The sequence below is a fragment of the Vigna radiata genome, unplaced genomic scaffold, assembly GCF_000741045.1.
Source record: "Vigna radiata var. radiata cultivar VC1973A unplaced genomic scaffold, Vradiata_ver6 scaffold_122, whole genome shotgun sequence".
NCBI lineage: Eukaryota > Viridiplantae > Streptophyta > Magnoliopsida > Fabales > Fabaceae > Vigna > Vigna radiata.
In genome coordinates this window covers 884,501-897,542 of record NW_014543108.1, presented here as the reverse complement: position 1 = coordinate 897,542, position 13,042 = coordinate 884,501, and the positions used below count along the sequence as shown (strand labels likewise).

The 13,042-nt window shown below is 28.5% G+C and overlaps 1 pseudogene; it reads right to left on the bottom strand.

The window, feature by feature from the left end:
* Window positions 1–865: 865 nt before the first annotated feature.
* Window positions 866–12,506, bottom strand: LOC106752998 (annotated as a pseudogene).
* Between the last annotated feature and the right edge of the window lie 536 nt (window positions 12,507–13,042).

The window sequence follows — 13,042 nt, the reverse complement described above, 5'->3', positions numbered from 1 at the left end:
CAAAATTTTTAAAAAATAATTCTCAAAATATCAGCATCTTACAATAATTGTTGTTTAGAAAAACTTAAACTCTTTGGCAAGTTTAGAAGGAACGGCTCCATAAAAAAATATGAACCATTTAACATTTATTTATAAAAAAATTCAAAAAAGAAATATTGTTATATGAAAGTCAGTCAATCACACCTTGTTTTACACAGCAACATTGAATATCAATTTATAAAATAATGTTAAACTAAAATAAACTAAATTCTTCATACATAATCCTCTTAGTAAAGATTCCATTTTGTTCATAGTTTCATTGGAAAGAAAAAACTAAACCAAATTAATCTTAACCTGTAAACTAGTTTCACAAAATTTATACTAAACTAGATAATTTTAACTGTCAATTGAGCTAAATTAGTTTGATACAATCATTGACACACTTTCTTAATATTATTAAGAAACAAATTTTACAACTTGTACTTTATTTTATACACGTAAAAAAATAGATGGTTTCAAGAATGCTGATATAGTTTAAGTAGTGAACTAAATTATTCTTTATTAATAGTTTAGGTTTTTTTTAGAGTTGTCAAAACGGATAATTCGGCTCGATCCGGCCCGGCCCACCACGGGTTGGTCACTTAGTGATCTAACCCAACCTGACTCATTTATTAGCAAGTTAGAAAAACTTGAATCCGAGTAAACGGGTTGACTCACTAGCCCATTTAATTAAATTTTTTTTAAAAAAAAAAAAAAACACAAACTTTCTGTAATTTAAATTTAAACAATAATATAATTCAAATGTCATTCAAAAGCAAACACAAAAGACATACAAATAAGTTTCTTATATTCATCATTTTTTGTTCTTGTTGTAACCCTTGACCTTGTTGTCTCCAAATTCACTAATAAAGATTTTCCTAATATCAGAACAATTTCGACAATCAATAAAAAAATATTAGTAAAAAAAAACAGAGAACCAGTACTCAACAACATCAACAAAAAATTAATAGTTTAATCTGTAACATAATTTTCCAAATTTAAAGATATCAAAAAGAATTTGTTCAAATAATGTATACTCAAATTGTTTAAATAAAATGAACAAAATCTTATACAAGCATGTCAGAACATGAAAAAATCATTCCATGTCTTCAAGTCCCCCAGAACAAAAAAAAAATCGCAAACCCCTACTTTTGTCATTATAGGGTTTTTGAAAAAAATAAAGAAGAAGTCAGAAAACAAAAATGTGGAGAAAAGAGAAGAAAAAAGGAAGGGTGTTTTCCCTGCTCCCTTGAAGAATTACAGTAAAATGAGGGTGAGAGCACTATCAAATGAGAGCAAGTACCATGAGAATGATTTGTGAGATCAGATGTTACTTTTTTTGAATACACAGTGAGTGAAGAAAGTATTTTATTTTTTAGGGTTTCATGAATAAAATAATAAATTAAAAAATAAAATTAGGTAGGTGGATTGGTGGGCCAACCTGGCTCACCACGGGTTCAACCCGCATGAGCCGGGTCTACATGAACCGGGTTGAAATCTGACCCGCATATAAGTGGGTTGTATTTTTCATACTCAATCCGGCCCGAACCCGTGACGGGCTGGATTGACTCGCGGATTGTGACCCATTTTGACGGCTGTAGTTTTTTTTTTAAAAACAGTTGAGTAAAAAATTATTTATGTCTAAACAGATCATTTGATTTGGTTTCTTATTTAATAATTACTTATTAAGAAGTTTAAAACATTTGAACTTAATTTAATCCATCACAAATTGGTAGATTAAATGGATTGAATCATTTAATTATTTTTTTTAATCCTAAAAAGATCACAATTGTTTTTAATTAAAATTTAAATAAAGCTTAATCTACATACAACATAAATTTATCTTAAATTTTAAATATATTCTAAAATTACAAAAATACATAATATGGAAGGTTTGTTCACCAACCAAATGAGAAATAATTGTTTGTTTAATTTTTTTTACTTTAAGTAGTTCCATTTTTCATTATTTAGTTTAATTTAATTAAATGATTGTTGATGAAGTTTAACCACTCAAATTTATTGAATGTACGGAGGAAAGAGACGGTGAGTATTCCCAATACCACAAATATTATTATATGACCCTACTTAAGATTTTGTAAGACGTTCACAGCCTCTTCTCACATTGTGGTGGAAAATGAATAACTATTTCCTCCATCAATTAAGTCCAACTATCTTTATGTATGCATTCTTCTATCATTTTTAGATCGGTTAAATAAATCACAATTTTAAAAGTAATAAATATTTTAGTCATGTTTTTCTTATTAGGAATTAGAAGTTTTTTACTAGTTTTTAAATTGAGATTAAATATTTGATATTCTAGAAATAAATATTAAGTTTGACGAAAATATGTGCTTGCTTTAATTCAGAAGTTTTCCATATAATTAAAAAAACTGTAATATTAATATTTATTGAAGTGTAAAATAAACAAATTATATGTGGACAAATAGACATATAAAGGAGTTTAGAGGGGGTCGATTTGTTAAGTTATCATGAGTTAATTTTTTTTAACTAATTAACTGGTTTTGATCAATTTTGCTTAACTTGTCAAATTAACATATCAAAATCAAAACGACCTTATATGCTACTTTCTTCTTTAAAAAGATAGTTAAAAAGAAAAATAAAATATTTTAAAAACTAATTTTATTTTATATCACTTATAAATTTAAATATATACTAATATTATAATTTAAATTTTAATTTACAAATTAAGTTATTTTTAACTTTTACAAATTAAGTTATAATAAATAATTTAACATAATATTTATTTTAATTAATTTGATTATATTAGCTAATCAATTAAAAATTATAAAATATATTAATATTCTAACATACTATTTTTTATAATGTTTAACTATTATTATTATTATTATTGTTATTATTATTATTATTATTATTATATATATATATATATATATATATATATATATATATTTTGATATTGTTAAGAAAATATATTACACAGAACCAAAAACGTATATAGACTTTAAAAAACACAAAGAAAACGATAAAACGTCTTATTCTAAACTTCAGTTTCACCACCAACTAGCTCATACTCATCAAAGACACCACTAACTCACACCATTAAGGTAATCATTACAAAAAAAAAAACAAAGAAAAACACAAACATAAACCGACAAAGATAGAAAGATGAGCTAAAGTACCAAAAGATCATTTCATATGTTTTAAAACAATACTATCACATTCATAATATAAATCAAGCAATACAGGAATAATCATCATTTCTAGACTCAACAATCCAGATACACGTATTGATGTCGGACTCATGGAGGACATGTCCCGTGTGTGGTGAATCTTATTCATATCATACTACTACTTCATCAAACTACCACACACCAAGGTTAATCCATCAAACATTTATTGCAAATACATGACCATCAGACTAAAGACCTCATGTTACCCTCCACGACATAACCACCAATCTCTACTTGAGATTATGAGTTATTGAGAGTGTCAAAATCATCCCTCAATCCCGAAGTCCCTACTTCAATACTTAATACAACATAACAACCATAAGGATTTTTCCATGGAATCTTTTTCACATCATACTTAATCCATACACACATCCATATTTAACATTCATAAAGCATTCATGTGTATTAAAACTATACATATCATCATAACCATCATATCATACATGAACACAACTACCATACATGTTAATATTCAAATTGCATTTCACGAAGCATCATGCATACCATCAAATTCACCCATTATAAACATATACATAAACATGTTCACAAATCATAAATATCAATTTTCTTATGAGATAATCGATTATTAGGTCTGATAATCAATTATTCCAAAGAACTTTAAGCAAATACCATACTACCTACTGAAATAATCCATTACCAGACCTGATAATCGATTATCTCAAAATACCTATTACAATAATCGATTATCAAATCTTATAATCGGTTATTCTAGAGAGTTCTTCAGCAAAGACATGATTCTGACTGAAATAACCGATTATCAGATCTAATAATCGATTATTCCTGTCAATTTTTTTACAGCAACATAATTTTTTAATTTGGTTGCACCTAAGACCCATACAAATGACCAATATGGTATCCTTGACATTAGAAATGATTTAAGAACATATTTATATCCAAAATTTAATATCATTTTGCTTATTTGGCTAGAATTAAGATGCATCATTTCAAACTAACAACTTAAAAGCTCAAACTCAAAATGTATATGTTACAAAATAGATTTTTGCAATTTAAGTGGCTAAACAAGTCACAAATAACTCAAAAACAATCCCTAAACATCAAGTTTCTCCTCAATTCCACTCTTCTAAAAATTCACTTTGTCAAAACCCTCAATTTAAATCCAAAAACCAACCCATTCTAAACCAATTTCTCACCATCATTCTAACCTATTACCAAAACACAAAAAAACACAACCTAAAAATAGAATATTTTTTTATCTTGCTTAGCTTATCCAAATTAGTTTCAATTCAACAAGTTATCTACATCCAAGATTCATCACATTAAACCATCAATTTGTCATGTCATAATACATTATCACAAAACTCACATAAATTCAACAATGGTTCCATACAGTTTTACATACCAATTCAGATTATCAAGTGACTACAAATTTAAAAACAAGTTATTTAGCTCCCCTTACATGATAGGAGTTTAAACAACTCGAAAGAACCTAAAACTGTTTCCTTAACTCAAAGAGCTCTATCTACACCTACCAACCACGAAATCATGATCAAAATACACAATTAGAGTCATTAATCAATTGAGAACATACTAGAATGCTAAGAACACACATGTGACAGACTAAACCTCACATGCATGGAAGATATGTACAATTCAAAAAAAAAAAGTATAAACTAACTTACTCCTTTAAGAAAACTAATCGGCTATATTAAAAGACCTTGTAGCAGTGATCACTTTGGCACTCTCTGGTCTTCAAACAAATGACCCAACAAATAAAATATCTAGAAAAAGGAAAAAAATCTAAAAGAACTGTTTTTAAATAGATGATATGACTCAAATAATGAAACTCGTGTTATAAAATTTCTATTTCTATTTTAAGCTTTTAACATTAAAATATTTGAGTTTCACACCAATTTAAAAAAAAAAAATTATGAGAAGAACGTAAGTACCCATAAAATCTTTCGTCTCATATTCTCTTTTACTCTAACAATATATTTGAAATATTTAATTGCACACTTCAATCATTACAATTGCAATTTTACTATTCACTTTTAAACATTTTACAGTAAAATACCTAAAATTTTATTTTGTACCGCGAGAGAAAACAAAATTAAACTGCCTGTAAAATTGTAAATTATGGGAATGAAAAGGTGAAGAGATTGGACAAAAAAGAAAAAACAACAGAAAAACGAAAAAGGTAATTGTGTATTACTAAATCAAAATCAATATTGATAGTTGAAACACCATTTAAATATTTATTTCTGTTCAAGATTTTGATTCATTAAAACAGGTAGGTAAGTGGTAAGTGGTCCATCCTATGCACCAAGGCATAGTTAATGCACGTGGAAATAATTAATTCGCTTTTATTATGTACTTTACTAAATATTTTTTATTTCACGAATTCTTTTAAAAAATTTGAAAGATTTTTTTTTCGAAAATTTTAACTTATAAATAATTTACTGTGGATACTTAATTCTTTTATAAAATTGGTAAATATTTTTCATAAAATTTATTGTAGAAAATTCTCCTGCAGGAAAATTTACAGGAAATTTTCATGAGAAAAAATTTCTTTGAAAATTCTCGTGTAAAAAGAACTTGAAAATAATAAGAATTTTTAATTTTAGATTTAAATTTTGAAATAAATTTTTTTCTAATTTTAAATTCATAACTAATTTACTGAAAAGATATCTCAATTTTTTCTTGCGAAAATGAATTTATAAATATTGTCAGTTATTTAGAGTTGTTAAAACGCGTAACTCGGTCCGACTCGACCCGACTCACCACGGAATGATCACTTAGTGAGCCAATCCAACCCGTCTCATTTATTAACGAGCTGAAAAAAATTCAAACTCGACCCGACTCACCACTGATTGGTGAGTTAAATGGGTTGACTCATTGACTCACTTAACTTTTTTTTCACTTTTTCTTCACCCTCTTGTTCTGATATTCTTATAACATGTTACTTTGATCAATCAAATTAAAACATTAATAATTAGAGCAATTGATATAAAAGAAAATAAAAAAACGGAAGAATCTAAATTATTAAGTAGCATGTGTTTATTTTGCATTTATTAATATAAAAAAAATTAAAGAATCTTAGTTATCATAAGTAACATTATTTATTTTGAAATAATTAATATAAAAAAACTGAAAAATCTTAGTTACATAAAAGATATCTTAGTTACATAAAGGATATTTTATATGATTTTATATTACTATAGTTGTGTATATTAAACAATGAAAAGTGTTTGGTGAAGTGGTTAAATAATTGTAAAAATATTGTATATATTTTTCCGTGTTATTAATTATTAAAAGTATTGTATATATAGGATGTTTAAATAATGTAAAAATATTGAATATATTTTTCCGTGTTATTAATTATTAAAAGTATTATAAAAATAGTATATATATATATATATATATATATTATGATGTTTAAATATTGTAAAAATATCCTATATATAGGATGTTTAAATATTGTATATAGGATGATTTATATTATTTTTTTGTGTTATTGTAAAAATATTGTATATATTTTTCCATCATATCAAATCAAAATTAACTTCCTAAAATACAACTGATCTTTGTGAGATTTTCACTGAGAAGACAGAGAGTCTGATTATGAAGGATGTGTGTTTTGAATAATTAATCTAATTAATTTGATTTCAATAAAAAATAGGATTGGAATAATTAATTTAATTAATTTGATTTAATTAAAAAAAATAGGTAGGTTGATGAGCCAACTCGATCACCACGAGTTTAACCAGTGTGAGTCGGGTTCTTAGTGAGCCGGATCAAAATTGACTCGCATCAAAATTTTCACATTTATTTCCAATCCAACCCCGCTCAAAGCCGTGGTGAACCAGATTGACTCACTGGTTTCAACCCATTTTGACGGTACTAGTTATCATTTTACAAAGAGTTGACATTAATTTTAATAAAATAATTTTAAAATATATACAATTTTTATTTTTATATTATTTTAAGATTTGACAAAATAATTTATAAATCATTTAGTTCATACATAAACATTAATCCTTAAAAAATAAATTATGAAATTAATGCTTAATAAATAAATAAAAAAAAGTAATATCTTGATAATCTGTTTTACTTATTTATAATTAATAATTTAAGCAAATAATTGATCAAATATAAAATAATTTAAAAATAATTGTAATAAATTAAGATCATTTATTTCATGTAAGAACTTAGAATTTTTGTCAACACAACATGAGGACATGTGGCAACAGAAAATAAGGGAATAGCTTTTAAAGTTAAAACCTCATTTTTAGTTCAAAAGAAAAAGCTGAATTCTTTGAACTTTTCTCTTTGCCTGGAAAACGAACCTCTCCAAGCTCTTGCTACTTTTGCTTTCTATTCCAAAATCCTGCAGATTTAATCCCCTAAATTCCTCCTTGCAGCTGTCTAAAGCGATTGAACACCAAGACCTCCTTTTTCTCCGATCAATTTTTGTTTTCGAAGAAGGGGTAAGTTGCTCTCTCCTTTTTCCCCATTCTTGAGCATTAGAACATACAATCTTAGGATTTCATGCGTCTTTGGACTCTTCCTTTCAAATTTCTTTTCAAATTCAACTTTGAGAAACGCCTTGATCACTAATTTCGTGATCTATAGGGTTGGAGGTAAATTCGGAATTTTGAGGAAACATAGAAGAAGCATTGAGTTGTTCTGTTGGAATCCAAGGTAAGGGAAGCTAGATTCATCTTTTATTGTAGAATAGTAAGTTGTTTGTAAGTAGATTTTGTGTGTAAAGAATTTAATCAATGCATGCAGAAACTTTTGTAAAATGTTAAGTTAAAGTGTGTTTGAATGCATTATGTTTATGTTCTGAATTTGTGAACTTTAGCCTATGTTCATTGTAAACACATATGTTCTGAATTATGGATGTGTTGTGACTAGGGTAATGTATTAGAATTAGAAAGAATCTGTGAGGGAGAGACTAGACAGAGTTTTAAGCAGAGAGTAATATTTCAAGTGTTCTAGGAAATCAAATTTAGGAAGTAGGGTAGTGAAATTTTAAGTTAGGGGTTTAGACTTGAATTGAACCTTTGTGGTAGCTTAGACAAACCAATTATGACTTGTAGGCAACATCAAAAGAGTCTGAAACCGTTTCTAAGTAGTATAATTCAAATTGAGTCTCTAAGAGAATTAAGTTGAGTTTTTGATTCAAAATCTCTGCATAGTAANTAGAAATTTGTGTTAGGATCATGGGGAAAGCTTCAAACAAGTTATATTTAGCCTATAGATCGAGTTAGGAGTGTTCAAAGTTCACCAAATGGCCTAAAACAGATTTGGGGGGTGTGAGTTCTGCAAAATCTGCATAAAATCTGCAGAACTCACGCTCGGGCGCCCCTAACGGGTGCTTGGGCGCCACTTTCTGCTGTCATGTTTGTTTTTGACAGTTCGGGGGGTTCCGGACGTCCGTTTTGGACGTTCTCTAGGTCGTTCTGGGGGTTTTTGACCCTTCCGGAGCCAATGGTGTGGGTTTCCAAGCCATTTGAATTACCTAAGTATTGGTAATTTAAGATTACAAAGATATTTGTATTAATAAGTGATGTTTTTCTGAAAACATGTAATTCTTGTTTCCTCTTCTTCCTTGTGTGATGATTCATGTATTTGTTATGGTTCCTCTTGTATGACTTCTATTAATATTATTGGATTGATCTATGCTTGATAATGTAACCAAACCAAATTAATCTCCTAACTTTATGTATAACATTAAGAATTAAAGTAAGTAAAGTTAGTGTGAAATGTAATGTGATTTAAGTACATCTCTAGGTGAGATCAAATTAAGTTATGAGAATGAATATATGAAGCTCAATCTTGGGTGTCTCCATTTTATATGGGCCAAGAATGAGTGATTCAAGTTAAGTTTCTGGAATGAATATAGGTAGCTCAGTCTTGGGGGTTGCCCTTAAAGCTCTAATGACTATTCAATCTCACTTAGAGAAGATTAGTTCATGTGGTGAAGAGCAGTAAGGGGTCCTAGTCTTGGTTGTCTCCATTTTATATGGGCCAAGGTGAGTGATAACGGACTAACCTTGTGTGTGGTAGGGTGAAACCCATTGGCAATGGCTTTGCAAAGCAGTAGAGGCCACCACAAGTGCATGACCCGCCATAGCTCGATATTCATTCTGGGTCCGGACGAGTCTAAGTCTAACACTACCTAATAAAACAACAAATTATAACTTAAATAAACTGTTCTTCCTTGCTTGTTGTATTGTATGTCTCTTTTACTATGTTTAATTGTAATTGACTTGTTTTCATTGAAATCTAGCTTACCCTTGCATGTGTGTTGTCTGTTTTGTTTGTGATTGTTTCTTCTGCGATGATCATTCAATTATGGATGTGAGCAGAAGTAGGAGAGGTTTCAGAGTCCCCGTTGGAGCAGCTGCTAAATACTCCAGATACTCCAGATACGGTTGCTGATAGAGTAGAGTAGTATAGATTAGTTCTTTTCTATTGTATATATTTAGCTATATCTCCTTTTGTATCATTTTGAAAGACTCTATGCTATAAGTAGAGCTTTATTCCTCCTCTTGTATTTTGGATGACTGTACTGTATATTACCTTTCATCTGAATTTCCACTCCTAACTGCTTTACATTATTATAACATGTTGCATCCACTTGATATGTCTTAGGCGTATTTTTGGGATGTTACATTTCATTGAAGTAATATTACTTAATTTAAATATTTACATTTACCGATTAACATTCATATTAACAAGTAAAATATGTAATAATGATTAATTCTGTCATTTGTGACATCCCGTTGATTTTTGTTATGCTCATCAGAAATATTAAATTTTTTTAAAATCATAATATTATTGCAGAAATCTACTGAAATTAATAAAATCAAAATGAAATAAAGTGAACTCTATTACATTGTTTTTAAAATTTATAGTACAAAAGTTTTAAATAACCTAAGTTGTCTTCTTATTTTCACGTCTCTATCATACATTTGGAGCATCTGTAACATCTCATTCTCCCATATAACAAAAGGTCATACGATCATCGCAAAACACACACACAATCACAACGCAAACAAATATGAATAAGCTACCTTAACCCAACCAATAACAATAAAATTTGTACACAGGAAACAAACACACCTTAATAATAAATCAATCGTCTACAACGATATCCTTATTAAGAAATCGTTTTTACACCCTTACCATCATCAATATCCTCATTAACCCTATCACGACTATACCATCAACGTTATCCTATCAACAACATTTCCAAACACATCGTCGTTATAAATTCCTAACATCATTAAGAAGGACCTTAGTCTGTCTTGTGTACCCAACCATACCACATGTAACTTTCCCATACAGACTCATAAACATACTACCTTTTTATCATTCACTTATCAATATATAAAGTCTCACGAGTTCAATATAACCCTTTATACAAGACACTCGAACAATAGATCACAAAATCTCATCCATATTTTAATGTCAATCTCACATAAGTCTCATTCTAATAATAGATTAAAATTATAATTAAACCCAACAGTAATAGATGATCATAGTCTAATAAAAGTAAAATAATAAACCTAAAAAATAATATTTTTTTTAAGATAAACTTTAATCCATAACTCTATTATACAAAAAGTAGACTTTAATTTTAACTCAATCTTACACAACTAATTTATATAACAAGATTTGCATCCAATTTTATATTGTAAATTGATATTAATTGATATGGAACTTCCAACATAACACCTAATGCTAAAAATCTTAAATCCTAAGTTCAAAGATCTCCTTGCCTAACGTTAAGGTGTAAAATTTTTAAAGTTGTAAGTTTACATTTCAAATGCAAGTTAGACTAAATCATCTAACTTACTCAGCCAGCATGAATTGACAAGTCTTTCTAAAAGGCTTTGAAATTCAGAACTGATTTGCAGAATCTGGAAAGCAGTCATGCCCATAAGATAATTTTGAGAATCAAAATTAAAAGTTCAATAGAAAGAACTCACATTTATTGGAGCTGCAGAGAGATAAGACACGTTAATTTCCCCAAGAAAAAGTTCCTTGTCCTCAGCAATTAACTGTTCTAGCACAAGCAGTAGACAACGACTCAACAAAAGATGCAACAAATCCTCCATGCAGTGTTCCATAAAAATTCTGCAAGTCCAATATAGGAAATGAAAATATCTATTTACATTCATATAACACTTTTTAATCACCCTCCTTAACATAAATTTTAAAATTTAGACCTCAGAAGGAGATACAAAATTGTAGAAATCTTACTTTAAACAAAGTTGCATCCTCTCAAATGGCTAAGAAATTGATGCTGGGGTTACTTTGAAGAAAAATACCACAGGTATGGCCCACATTTAATTATGTGAGAAAAATTCAATTGTGAAACGAACTTAAAATACCAACATTAAAATAACTTGATGAAAATTAATAAAGGAATTTCAAAATCAAAGTAAAATGAAATTTGCACATAATGAACATTAAATAATTTTATCTAAGCAAAGTTTGGTAGAAAAAATTTGAATTGCTTTATCAAAACAGTATATCATGAAAATGAAAGTCACGCTAAATCATCAAGTTTGTAGTTAATTAATACTCTGCATTAACAACAATAACATGATTATCTAAAAATAACACCATGAAGTTAAATTGCTTAAAAATTTGAAATCATTTGTTCAAAAATTGTTATATATCTTGCAAATGATCAGTAATTTCCACATACCCATTCCATAAAAGATGAAAAAACATAATCTCGAGAACTTCGGTTCCAATTTTCTCAGCTGTAAAACACAGAAACAATGCTACAATTCAAGAATATAAAGCATTTTGTGCAGAACCTAATTCAAAGATTGAATAATTAACAGTTTACAAGCACGAGCCTTTTTCTTCCCAATTTGTGTGGTAGGAGCAAACAGAGCATAACAAGAAAGAATGAATGAAGAATGGAAAAAAGGGCTTACTGCAATTGGGGGCTTGATAGCAATAGTGCAAGAGATTCGTCCCCTTTTGATGTCGTCGACTTTGAGGAAGCTTCCAAATAAGTTGGAGTAGATGCCATTGGTGTCGAAAATCTGTGGAACATGTCTGTCCATGCCCAATGCTTTAAGAAAAGCTAGAGTTAGAGAAACACGTTGGTCAGATGTTGAAGACAGTGTTTGGGTTTGCGAAGCCGAGGAAGAAGCTTACGATGCCATTAGCGTCTCTTACACAAACACCACTTTACTCTATTTCCAAACGGTTTACTTTTCATTTCTCACGACTGTTCGAAGGTTCTTCACTCTTCATTCCCAAGAGAATTTTACATTCACAAATTATTCTTTTAAATCATGTTATTCAATCATATTATAATATATTTCTAATTTTTTCATAAAATTATTTATTTAAAAAGAAAATTGAATTATCCTTCCTTATTACTTACATATTTTAAGTTTTAAAATAAATCTTTATTTTTAAATAAAATGATAATAGCATTTTTTACCATTTATAAATAAATATTTGACTTTTATATGTTTTCAATAAATAACACTAATTTTTATACTTTTACAAAACGATATTTATATTCTTTATATATGTACGATCCTATATTTCCAACGATCGGAAATAATTAAAGGCCGAACGGTCTTAGTAGACAAACGGCCCACACATTCTAGTTGGGCTCAAGGCTCAATTCCAGATTCCAGCGTAAAAGGCCAGCGTATAAAATATTCACGAAAATATATCATTCGGATATATCTTATAAAGATATTATAACAGAGATATGTCAAGTAAGATTATATTTTATTCTGTTTATATTATTGTTAATATTATATCAATCCAAAGCCTATAAATAA